Consider the following 14261-nt stretch of genomic DNA (forward strand, 5'->3'; position numbering starts at 1 on the left):
TCCGGTCCACATAATACGCTTCGGTATTTCAAGAGATGCTGACCTAAAAGGGTTGATCAAAGACTGTGGAAACTCCACAGCCTGCAGCCAGCAATAAATTGGTCCATTCCATGTTTTGCACTGGCAAATTATTCTCCAGAGCCCTAACACTCTTTGTAGCAACTCAATTAGCTGGAGACAGATGCAGCGAGCACTCACATTTCTGCTTTATAGGTGTTTCGATTCAGTTCATGTTGGCACAGGGCATGGAAATAATAACTATTTGCTAACTCTCACATGAGGGAAGGTTGACTTGTTGTTACTAGCCTGCAGTCTGGAGGACTCCCCACAGGCCTCGTGCCAAAATGGTCTTCAGGATCTCTGATGTGGTGGTGGTCTTACTCCAGCATGTCTAACGGCGTGTGGTGGGAGACCAGCCCGCGCTTACTCCCAACGCAAACACAGAATGTCAGCGGAGGAACACAGAAACGTGGACATTTCTAAACGTGTATGTTTCCATGGCGATACATTTCCAATACCACCATGGGATTTTTGTGCTTGTGTACTAAAAAAAATGGCTGATGACAAAATGACAGCACACGACTGGACAGGGAGACAAAGGAACGGAAACGAACCTTCTGAAAGCAGATATCTCCTTTGATTGGGCAGCTTTATGACAATCCAAAAGAAGATGAAGAATCGGGCGGTAGAAGCGATGAGCCCTTTCTTCTGGTGCCTCTGTTCAGAGAGGCGCTGTGCGGTGACCTGGCATCCTGCTCTCAGGAGACCGCGCGCTGGTCATTAATATACACGGGTCCCTCCTGTCGGTGGTGCTGGCATGGGATATTAACCCGCAGAACAATGGTGACCTTTCCGATGAAACCATATGTTTAACGGTGAGCAATCTGTCTGATTTTCAAGGACCATTTACCACGGAGGGCTGCGGAGGGGACGGCTTGGCTAGCACAGTACCTCTACAGGTAATTACATCAGGGATAACGCAGTCCTCGCCGCCGCAATCCCTCCCATATTACATTTATAGTTGGACAGATTTCCATGATTGTATAATTATCGGCCATATTGTTTTGTAGTTTATCGCTCTTTTTTTTTTCAATGCTTTTCTTAATAAAAAAAAGTATTTCAACATTTGGATAAACACATGATGTGGTTGATATAGTGCGCGTATTAAAATGCTACCCCACTCTCGTACAGTGAGATTATAATTAATTGCATGCGAAATGCTCCCTGCAGTCAACGTCTCTGCTCTGTTAACAAAGAAACACTTCTGTCTCTAATTACGTCTCTGATTGTTCACCAAACAACGTTATCACACACGGCGCAACGGAGAGAACAGGACAGTTTGCTTTCTGGTCCTTGTTTCAGCAGTTCATCACAAATGGGTCACAGCCTATAAGATCCTGTCTTCATTGAATATATTTTATATTATGTTACAAATATTACAAAATAAAGACAAATAAGTACAATTTCAATATTTAGAATAGTTGTTGAATGATTCCTCGGAATCTCTTGTCATTATTTATATTTTACAATTGAACAAATTTGTGATTCTAAATTAAAAAAATGCAGATTCATGGATCCGTCTTTTTATCATCTCTAATATAGTTGTACAGATCAATGGGTAAGACTTGTTCATGATTCGTAATCGTCATGTAAATACGCAGAATTGCAACTGAAATGTCAACAGCCATTTGCGGCTCTTACCCGTGTTATTACACCCGGCTTTGAGAGCAGGCGGTGTGCTGCAGACACCGGGCGATCTGTAATCACAGCACAGAGAGCCGACTGGGGGGAGTTGAGACTGTTCTATCATTTAGACCCAACCCAAAGTTGGAAAAGATGAAAGCACTGAGACGACCCCCCAGTCCTGGAGGCCCTCTGACGAGGCCCCTGGTTGTGTTCTTCCAGGGGCCCCATCAGAGGCCGGGAGGACATCAAACGGCCCTGCATGTCTGGGAGGAACACTGGAGGCTCTGTGGTAAGTGGGGACTGTCTTTTTGCTGGCATGGCTCTCTGAGCCTGTGTGGCGCTCCGCAGCAGGGGACGCCCGGTACCGGGACAGCCTTCCTGACCACGGACCTTTCCCTAAAACGGATCATTAGCATTCTGCCAAAGATGGATGGCAACCTTCTGCATGAGCTGCTGGCCGCCAGTGAGAGGGGCGCTGGCTCTCCTTGCCGGTCCCATGTTCTGCATGCTGACCTGCTCCTGGGTCTTAGTTAACATTCAGGGGGCCCTGACCTGCAAAACAGGCTTGGCAGCAGAACCAAGGTCCCACTCTCCCCAAAGAAATTAAAGGTTGTAATCTTTCAGTGGAAACTTGCTCACCTTCCCCGACCATGTGAGCGTAATAGATGCAGCTGTTTCCCTCCCTCCTCCCTCCCTCCCTCCCTCCCTCCCTCCCCGGTCCCTCCCTCCCGACAGCGCTGCTTGTGTCCAATTGTCTGTGCGTGTGACAGCTCACAGGTGACAGATGATGGCCGAGGTTAAGATAAAGTTAGGTTTAAACACAGCGCAGGTCAATGGGGTAGGAGCATGAATGCTAAATCACTGTCAGGGAAGTGAGTGATGCGGTGCTGTAAGACAACAGGGCTTTGCTGAAAGATTAAGTGCAGCGGGTTGTACTGATATTATAATCAGCCAGGCTCTCTCCGCCCCACATTCATCTTGATTTACCATAGCTATGGTGTGTGTGTGTGTGTGTGTGTGTTTGTGCGTGTGTGTGTGTGTGGTACAGCCCACCTATGCAACATTTACATGATGGTATTCAAAATGCGAAATGGATGAGAAATATAAGCGAAGAAGCCGATTTCTGCTTGAACATGCCGGGTTGCTGAAACACGTCCTCTAAAGACACGAAAAAAATACTTAAGAGGAGCCGCGTGTGAGATCTGGTACACCTGCTGCAGCAATCTCAAAAACACACAACAAGCCGGAATAACAAACATAGGAAGAGGCTGGGAAGCGGAGCAGTGTTTGTGGCATCTTGACAAGTCTTTAAGTAATTCCTGCTAGAGCAAACCCCTGCAGGCTCACTTGCTTCATTGCTTAAGTCAAAACAGGAAATGCACACAGCCTATGGGTGGCTCAGTATCGTCAGATTACACTTTCATGATCAGGGAAATATAGTACAAACATGCTCTTATCCTAACCCTATAAATGTTTAAAGAATTCCGCTGCTTTGTGATTTTCAGCATTTTTTTTTTTGTTCATTTCTATGAGACGTAGCATATGAATGATCACAAGAATGAGCACGACGACCGGAACATCCCGTTGTCACGTTAACGTGTCATCAACGTCAACTCCTCGTACGTTAGCATCGATTAGCACCGCTTCCCAGCCCAGACAATGGGCCGCGGCTACAGCAGGACCGCCGCGTGTAGCTGGAGGTTATGTGGACAGGCTATCCGGGAATCTCAAGGACAGAACACACGTGCAGATTAAACACCATTCATTCTCTGTCAACTGCCCGCCTCCCAAAACCGCCAAGCCAGAGGAAAGCGCCCCCCCCACGCGACCCTGGCTGTGCATGACAGGAGGAACCCAAGACAGCACTGCCTGGAGGAGGGCTGGGATAACGAAATAATCTTTAATCCCTGTCCCTTAAAGGCACACACCTGTTATTCTTGATGGAGGGCAGCGTGCTCGTTTTAAGCTGGGTAATTAATGCACTAATTATTCACTTTGGTGCTGGGTGATTACACCCCTCTTGCAGGTGTACACACTGGCCTGCTTGCTTACCAGCTGAGGCAAAGTCAACGTGTTTGGAACAGTTTCACTCACACACACACTTTTTTTTTCCCTCCCCTTGCAGATACTTGACCTCTTGCCATGTTTGCAATCTCTACTTGGGGGAGGGATGGAAAAACATCCAGAAACTTTTAATTGGTGAATAGAGCCAGCAGTGGAAGACAACAATTTGAGCCATCTGTTATCTCTCTCTCTCTCTCTCTTTTCTCTCTCTGTCATTCTCTCTCTCTCTCTCTCTCTCTCTCTCTCTCTCTCTCTCTCTCTCTCTCTTTTCTCTCTCTGTCATTCTTTCTCTCTCTTTCTCTCTCTCTCTCTCTCTTTTCTCTCTCTGTCATTCTTTCTCTCTCTTTCTCTCTCTCTCTCTCTCTCTCTCTCTCTCTTTTTTCTCTCTCTGTCATTCTCTCTCTCTATTTTCTCCCCCTCTCTCTCTCTCTCTCTCTCTCTCTCTCTCTCTCTCTCTCTCTCTCTCTCTCCATGCTTTGGACAGGGAAACGTTTCATCTTTGAACAGGTTGTGGGGTTGTTCATGTTATCCGGTCGGGTGCCAGTAGATCTTCTGTGATAGCCACAGCAGAAGAGCAGTGATCCAGTAGAACTGAAAGTGAAATTATTATTATTACTTTGAAATAAATTAAAATGATCACGGCCACATAATTTTTTTTGAATCTCCAAATTATTAATAATTAATGAAAGTGAAAATATATATTTTTCAGTTTAAGGAAATGTATTTTTAATTAGAGCTTGGGGCTTTAAAAGCCTTTAAGACAAATATAACGTTTTTTGGTCTAGAATTAAACCAATTAATGAAAATAGAGCATCAAATACTATCCATGCATTAGCTTCATCTTTCATGTTGAAATGAGTGTCATCAATATTAAATTAGATTTTATACGATAATGATTTCCATCCAATGCTATGTAGTGAAGTGTAGTAGTAATTGGGAGAGAGGTAGCCAATTCACTTTTACATAATAACTGCACCATTTACTTCTACTGAAAGGATATTCTTCAAAATTTCAAAGCAGATATCAAACTGTTAAACGTAAGGCTGAATTGAATACTCATTGCTACATTGAAACTCGCACTACTATTCTCTTTTACACTTATCTCTGCTTATGAATATACAGTTTACACCTACAACATTTGATGAAGCAACGACTTAAACATCCTACTTCCCCCATTGTTCCTCACCATGTAGACATGGACAACCTTGAGAAGGTGAATCCCCAAAGCAAAGACTTTCAAAAGTTGCCGAATGTCACGGCGCACGAGAGGTGAGTTTCGGTCCAGACATTCTGAAAGGTCAACACTCGGCGTCTCCCGGCAGCACAGCTCAAACACAACGGCTCGGCGCTGCATATTCTGATTGCTTTACTCTTGAGGCAATGTCAATTTTGTGGAAACACTTGCAGATTAAGACAGAACCCAGTCAAGGGCCCTCGTACGGGCTGCCTTGCCTCGGCGAAGGGTCCGAAAGCCCCTGTCTATTACCGCAGACACCCCAAGGACAGATGTTTTAAGCTTATGGGAGTGATGGAGAATAATAGCACATTAGATTCCTAATGTCTCTGTGATACTGGACCCGGGGGAGGGAAAAAACTCCTGGGTAATCGGAATTCATCTCCTATTCTCTCTCTCTCTGTCTCTGACCCTTTCTATGCCCCCCCCCCCCCCCCCGCCCCGCCCCCATGTTCATGTTCATCTCTCTTCCTCGCCCCCCTCTTCTGCAGCTCGGCTAGCCTCTCGTGGCGTGGAATCCTAGCCTGGAGCAAGTCGCTCCACAGTCCATTCATCAAAACCCTGAGTCCCTCTCTGCAGTGAGGGACAGGACGCTACGCACTAATGAACTCATTACAATAAGGAGTAGGCAGGAACGTATACGTGTTATACCTCCCTAAACACGCTCTGTGTTTGTGTGTGTGTGTTTGTATGTGTACGTGTGTGTGTGTGTGTGCATGTGTTTTGGGGGGGGGGGGGGGGGGGGGGGTCCCTTTATGTTTTAGGGAAAAACAAACAAATATATTAAATATATTTATTACCCCCCCCCCCCCAGTGTTCATGAAGCAATCAGAGACACAATGTGTTTTCTGCGTATATAAATATGTGGTGAAGAGATATTAGTTGTGCTTTATATAGTAGTGTGTGTATCATGGTTACACTAGCAGTGCAGAGCCCCCCCCCCCCCCCCCCCCCAGGCCAAGGGTAGACTGTGAAGAGTGACGAGGGAGGCTCAGTCTCTCTGCAGGCTTAATTAATCCTTTGTCTCGTTTGATGAATGACTCCCACATTGTGCTGTAACAGTGATATCTTGTTATTATGGGATGGCGAGGTGGTGGTCTGGAGTTGGTGGTCGGAAGAGGGCCGTCTGACGAGTGGACACTGAACCAGGGAAACCAGAACCAGAACTCGGGGGCCTTTCTACGGGGCCGGTCTCAGGGGGCGTTGTTTTGCCAAGGTGCACAGGATCCTAAAGCCGGCCCCCGCACTCGGGGCCCCTGACTTGGGGCCCTGCGTCGGGGGGCCGTTGGTTTCTCCGTTCCTCCCAGTTAAGAGCAGCTAAGAGTCTCTGGTCCCCGTTGCCAGTTTTTGACAAAGATGATTTGTTGTGTGTGTGCAGCGCGGGCCCCGTAATAATGTGTCTGTTTTACATGAGCCGGGGCCCCGGGGGAGGCAGGCGTCACAGTGATAAATCCCATGTTTGACTTTCTAATGAGAAGCACTTCAACCGCCGTAGACACAACAGCTCTTCCCACTAAACATTATTAGCATGGTTGCGTTGCAGATTTCTTTAGTATCTTGGTTATCAGTCAATATAATGAGAAAAACACATTTTATATGACATGTTCTTAACTCAAACCTATAAAATCATTTATTTTTAAAACAGAATCAATCCAAAGTCCAATCCCAGTATTATGACAGCTCTGGCTCCATATGTAACAATATAATAAAAGAACGGTGAAACCACGATTATATTACAGTATATCGTCCTCTTTGCCACAAGGGGCCCTACATTAAACTATGTGTGGCCCCTCAGTGAGGTGGTAGTGGCCCTCCGGGGGACCACGGCCTCCCTGTGGAGGCTGTGACGGCGTGGAGCAGGAGGAACGGCCTTGGAGCAGGAGGAACGTGATTAAACCCCGCTCATCTCCATCAAAGCCCCGCTCTGACCACTCAGAGTTGTCCCCATTATTCATGGAAATGGGATAATTACAGCGCGAGAAGCATGGGCTCTTCCCCCCCCCCCACCCCCACCCACCCCTCGTACCGAGGACACGGCGGAGACACGGGACTGAGGGGCCCTCCCGTAGACGTGGCCACACTAACCATGTAGGCAGTCCCGTCTTAAACACAGATTAATTATGGTCAATGGGACGGAGCACAGCTGTCAGTCAGGGAGGAGCAGGGAGGGAGGGTCCCCTGCACGCCCGCACAGGGAGGGACGTCACACGCTAACGCTAGCGCATTTAGCTTTTTGAAATAGGCCAAGTACAAGAGGAGGGGGAATTTCACCAAGGCTCTGGAGCCGTAAAGAAATTCAATATTTATGCTGCTAAAATACGCTTGAAAATATATAAACATAACACTTTATAATATGTACAAATATTTTCTTTTTTAAGTGGGATGATTCTTAATTAGCAACAGCAGAATAATTGCGTCGTATTGCATCTATGTAATCAACAGTGTTTATGATATGAACCACATGCCATAAATAGCAAGGGTTTATCTTTACTATGTGCACACACATAAACGTCTCTCAGCCACTTACAGCGGTTTCTGCTGAGCGTATGCAATTCAACTCAATTAACTAAGGTCCTTGATTTAAATAATAAATGATTGACCCCTAAGCAGATTAATGGTGCATAGCCAATCCCTCACATGTTATATTTGCGTTATTCAGTTGGGGATATTGATTGAAGAGAAGGATGATAAGAGGTGGTTGTGAATGGTATTGTGTTAGAATATAGCCAGACAACCTAAATAAAGTTGTTTTGGGTAGAGGAGACAGCACAGCCCACACTAATATAGTCACAGCTGTGTGACCAGCATGTGCCTTTCCTCAGTGCATCACTTGGCCCTTTGACACATATTAGAGATATTTTAATCTTGTACTATAGCCTCCAAAACGTCGATCACCAGATCACTTATAAAATAATTAATAAAGTTACTCAACTAATGGAGATAAGTGTTGTTAGTTATTGCTTGGTTCAAATATTTTTGAAATATTTATCTTAATCTTTGCTTGTTAAAACAGCACTGGACCGTGAAGTAGATCAGTTCAACAATTTTAAATGTGGCACCATACTTTCTGTGGTATTATATTCAAAAAAACATTCTAGATACATTATTCATAATAGCAATATCCAACTTGATTGAGGTTTTTAGGGGGTTTCTGAAGTTGAACTTGCACAAAACCACTTTTTACTGCTTTGTTTCCGCTTAATACCATTGTTTTAAGTGTTTGAACATTAATAATAACATTAGATTGTGTAAAGAGTAAAGCAGAGCCTTTAGTAAGCCTTAATAAATGTTGTTCCCCTCTCAAACTGGACCAGTCTTCCTGTGGTCATCGCCTCAGGGTCATTTCAGGTGATTTGAACCCTCCCCTTTGGATCGTTTCAGATTGGTTTCTTAAGTGAATCAGAATCATATTCTCCGCCAAGATGTTTCATTTGATTCATCCGCCTTTTCTTCGTGAAATCACACTAATCCGGATTTACTCAGTTAAAAACTTTGCCCATGTACCTTAACTTACAAGGAGATAGGCTAATTAAATGGGTACATTTTACAAGTCGCATCCAATAAATCTGAATAAATTAACAAGACTGCTACATAAAATTTGCATAGTGTGTTTAATGAATATGCAACTGCAAGTGAAAAGGTCTGCTACTGTGAACTCTGCACATTAGCATAACGACTTCCAGCATGTTTCTTAAATAATGCCCTCATTTGCACATCACTGAGTGGGCTAATTCTAACTTCAGTCAGTGTAGCCTTGTAATTAAGATTCCCGCTTTAATTTTTAATGAACTTTATGTTACATCAAACCTGACAGTAATGAGAAAGACATGGAACAAAAAGGGCTGCTAATAATTATATTCACTGACTCGTTTTGAGGGGATAGTTCCTAAAGAAAAAAGAAGACATGACTAATTATTAATTTGATATAGCCACACATAAGGGCCCGTCTTGTGAGCAGCAGAACACCTATTCCACGGGCCCCAATGAAGCCTCACGTGCACTTTAGTGCACAATCCATCATGTTGACGCTGGATGAGATGCCTTTTATTGGGGCCTTTTTATTATGCCATATTAGCTCAATTGGTTTATCAGCCGTTGAAATCTCCCAGGAATATCGGGACATACAGTCACCACAATAATGATTGAAAACTGTTTTAACTGACTGTAATGGATTTCCAGCTATTTAATTAAAGGTGAAATGAAAAACAGGTTAGGTAAAGGAAGTGTCCCAGGCTTGTCAAAATGGTATTTTTGTAATTATTGATTCAGGTTTTATGCCAAGGCATGCTAATTTAGTCAATTACGGTATATTCATAACAATTATAAGGTTTTGGTCATTTTGGTCTATGTGCCACAACCAAATAATGTACAGTAACAAAACACTACAATTACGTTACAAATGAAAGGCTGTTAACTAACATTAACTGTAACTAACTCTAAAACGTACGGCAAATCAACCATCGCGGGCAAATCACACCACACCAGAGTCCCTCAGAACCTCCAGCACTGATCTCATAGGAGCCTCCTTAGAGCAGTCCTCCAGACACGCCTGAACCCCCAAACATGCTCAAGGCCAGGGTCCAAGAATCCTCAGCAGACCTCCTAGCTGGAGCAGTGGCTGAGCAGCTAGCTTGAAGGTGGCGCCTCGCCAAGAGATCCGATGGCATCCCAGCGTTCCATGTACTGTGGACACGGCCACTGATCCTGGCCCCTTGTTTCCCTGCTTAGACGTATAGAAAATGGGTGGATGATAGATGTCTGCATGTATTCTACTTTAAATGTAATGGAATGCATTACATGTAGTTAGAAAGACTCCACCAATTGTGTATTTTGACTGCGGGAACGAATTCTACCTGTGATCTGAATAACCTTTCCATAATGAACCTTTACCTGCCATAACTTCAAATTCTGTGTTTCTGTTAGCTGCAGGGTCTCGTGTCAGTGGTACACCAATGTGAGCTGGATCAAGATTCGCCGTACCTGTGGATATTGCTATCGTAGTTGCCAAGACAACAAATCATTGACATTTAATTATTTGGGCTTGTAATAGCTTTTGCTCTTGAGAGGTTGTTTAACATTCCCGTATTTGATGAATTTCTGTGTCTATGATTGCAGCGGCTCTAGCCAATTCTGTTTTGATATTCGCTTGTACTTGACATTTCCCACAAATCTCACTTGCTCTTTGTCATGGTTGCATAAGAATTACTTCTCGCCTCCATTATGTTTGTTTGACGGAAGAAGATTTCCTTCAGTCTCGTCACGTTGCATACGATTGCGCTCCAACATTATTATTATTATTATTATTATCATATCACAAACAAAGTATCGGTATCTGAACATTTCAGCGGAGTCAACACCGCTAATTAAGAGTGAATACTCTCCACGGTTCAGTCCCAAATCAACACATCCCTGGATGTGAGCCGTGACGCATCCAAAGGTCCCCCATCACGCTGGAGCCTCGCCGACCCCATCCTCACAGAGAGCAGGGTCTCTCCCGCGCCTCCTGGAATATTGATATACCACCGAGTCAACACCGGGCTCCAGTCCACACAACATAACACACATCTCCTCTCTGCCCGGGCCCACCCATATTCAAGTCTCTCCCCGCCTTAATTAATATGATAAAACCTCTCTGAGGGGCTGTCTGGCGCGGCCTTTGATTAGACATGGATTACGGGGACCTCTGCATTCTCCTCTCCTCTCACCCGGCCCCGGCGCCACACTCACCTGTATTATTATTGAACAAATGAATCAGTGCCTGGAGATATGCTATGCATATTAGCCCTCAGCCAGCACGGCCGCGGTCAGCGGCGAGGGAGGCGATGCAAATGTGTCTTACCCTTTTTGATTTATTGGGAGGTTTGTTTATGCGTACGGACCGTTCAAAATGTACATTTTACAAGCGTTGTAAATCAGGAGCCACTTAAAGGTATCAATAAAGGTGCGGGCGGTGGTTTGTTTTATTGCTCTGCACTATTTGAGTGACCAACAGAGAATCAGGACATCTGTTAACGTTGCGGGATTGTCTTGTAAATGCAAATTACATGAAGGAAAACTAGAGTCTGCATTTAATCCATCTTTTGTAGGAAGCCAGAAGGACTCTTTTTAGCCTTGTCGGTCAAAGACGGATTGTATCTAAAGTTTGGTCTCAGCTCGGTAAAAGTCCAACTTTCCTTTCTTTCTCCATATCCTGTAGCGACGCCGTAGACGGCTACCTGTGCTTCAGCGCTCGAGAGCGGATCGTAAACACCTAGCATTGTTGTTGTGCTCCAAGTTGTTTAGATCTTTGGGATGTGTTGCTGCCTCCTTGGAGACCAGCCGTTTCCCCAGACGCTAAGACAGATATTCAGGGGGAACAGTGAACTAAAGGCCCCCCCCCGTGTGGTCCCAGGTGGGCTAGTGGGCTGCGTTTGTACTGCCAAGGTCGGCCAGCAGCACCATCCACCTCCTCGTCCAGAACAACAGACAGAAGCCCTGCAGGACCTGAACGACGGCGCGCTGCTGTGGATGAATGTTAAAGAGAAAATGAGTCACTTAGGGTATAGAATGTAATTAAAAAGCGGACATCCATTCAGTAGGCTACAAATAAGTGTGTGAAATAGTGTGCTATGTGCTTACTGCATTGTATTGTCTTTTCTTAGATGTAGTGCGGTCTGTATGAATCACAAAATGAATACAGGCTACCATAACAAACTAAACAACACAAAGCATTGCCCCAGAAAACCCCCACTGCAGCAGTACAGTCCCTGTCTACCTGCTGGAAACCTACACTTTAAATAATACGTTGTGTTACTGTGTGTGTATCATTCATACATTCATTTATTCTACAGAGCCTATCAAATGAGTCTATCAATACATGCCAGGAGGCATCCGGCGTCCACATCAATATTAATCCAGAGACAGACGTATCTGTGTTCCCCTTCTTCCTTCGTCATTTATTACCCATTTACATTTTCTTGAAGCACATGATTTGTGTTGGCAGATGTGTGTGAATTTTGACGCATCCCCGCACATTTTGTTCTCAGCAGGCGTGACCTCTGGAGGTCCACACCCGCGTGTGTGTGTGTGTGCGTGTGTGCGTGTGTGTGTGTGTGTGTGTGTGTGTGTGTGTATGGAGTCATCTGTCATGAAGGCTAAGGAGAAGGAGCCAGGGGTGCCTTGTCTGCGGTGAGTTATGCGGGGGGGGGGGTGGGGGGGGGTCAGAGGCCTGTGTCTGCGGTTGCAGTTGGAAGCACAAACACGGACCCGCGGTGGCGCGCTCATCGCCTCATCTGCCCACCGCCATATGGAGTCAATGAGCTGAGAACCAGGCCCCTCGCGCGCGCCGAGACGCACACACATACGCACGCACGCCGTGGTGAGGGCTGCACTTGTGGGGCGGGTGGGGGGGCGGCTGTCCCTGGTGCTGCAATCTGGAACACAAAGTAAGGGTGGAACCGAGGGACAATCGCTGAAGTGTGTCGGGGAAGATCGCTTGTGCATTTTTTTTTATGTCTTAATCATATCTTTAAGATTTGTGTTTTTGTTTTATTTCACACTTTACCGATTCTGAACACGTTGGATCAAATATGTGCACGCTGTGACAGCTTAGCATTAATTGGTAAGAAATGGTTAAATGATTATAGGGTAGGTTTGATAAATAAAGATATATTATAATGAGATTAGAATAGTCAAATTAGGTTGTGATGTAATTGGTTTGTGGCATTTTTTAAACAGGTTATAGTTTAAGTGCCTATCTGAATAATCATGTAATATTAGTCACATGTGAAGAAATTAATTATGGCAGAATTCTGTACCATCTCAGAAGAAGAATATGATACTATGTTCAAGAATGTCGTTGCTTAAAAACGATAAAGAGTTTTGGTTTGGGGCCTGTCCCCACCTAACGGTTAAAGCTGGGATAACCTCTCACGTCTTTAAAACAGGACTACATGGGGAAGAAATACCAGTGCTCGAAACGTGTTAGTGATTTGAAATGGATTGAAATTATAACAATGAATGTAATTAAATTGAATATGATTTAATTTAATTAATGTATTTAATTAGAGATGCGGTTAGATTAGATCTTATCTTATCGCAAAATTGAGATATCTGTTACAGATGATGTGCGTGTAATGAATGGCTAATTTATGTAATTACATCATTAAGCCTAATCCAAGCATATGTTGTAAAAGCCCTGAGGTGCACGTTCAGGTGCCGCCTTTGATGTCATTGGGAAGTGACTAATGAGTCGCGCTCGTGGACAATGGACATGTTACTTGGAAAAACAAATACAAGCATAACAATAGAAAATAATATATATCAGGAGAAAATCGAAATCGGTCGTGGTATCCCCTTTCTTTGTCCAAAATGTGATCGTCAGAAATACATATTTTTTTTAATAGTTTTTTAGAGTCATTTTTCGGTCAATAATTCAAATTCTATATAGGGCAATATGTGACGTCGGCCTTTAAGTAGTGTGAGTTCCCCCTTATATGTTAAATGTGCCAGCAATCGAGGAGGTTCTTAGGAGAGTCCTCTATCTCCTAATTAATTGTCAATCCTTCTGAATATTCATACCTTCTCATCAGACCGCCCTTAATTGCACCGTAAAACCTCTCCGGGGGGTAAAGCCACCGCGGACTTAATTAGAAATGCACATCTTGTTGGTATAGACAGCAGAGCATGGCTTACCACATCTTTTCCAGCGTTTATGTCGTAAACGAAGCGTTTGCTAAACAGCCTCTTGGATCACCGGACAGCAGGTGTGGACACGTCAAGGAAATAAATGAATAGGAAAGGAAATGCCATCGGTGCCCTTTAAACAAAACGCCCTTATAGCTCCCTATAGAAAAAAATCAAGAGCCACTGGAAATTATTGCAAAATGAATCCAAGAATAATAATGTAGCTTTAACCTCTGTTGAATAATTTATTTTCCATTGTATCCGGCACCCATGCAGATGTGCAGATGGGTGCTGCTAACTCACCTATTGTGTTACACTCTACTTTACTTTCCAATCCATCATCTTCCTGCAGACGCGGTTGATTCCCTGCGGATCCTGGGTGGCAGCATAACTCAAGTTGATTCAGTGTGACAATATTGTGGGGCTATCATTCGCTGCTTTAGAATGAATGGAATCGATCCTCTTTGAACAACATTTGTTTCCTATAGTGGGGCTCGATGCAGACGTGTGAAAGTGGCTGTTTGATTCTCCTCTCCGTCCCGGTGACCCCGGCCTTTGTGCGCGCTCCCCCTGGGAATGTCACGCCTCACTACTCTACTTTAAGATGCTTCAG

The sequence above is a fragment of the Micromesistius poutassou genome (assembly GCF_964030765.1).
Source record: "Micromesistius poutassou genome assembly, chromosome: 13".
Lineage (NCBI taxonomy): Eukaryota > Metazoa > Chordata > Actinopteri > Gadiformes > Gadidae > Micromesistius > Micromesistius poutassou.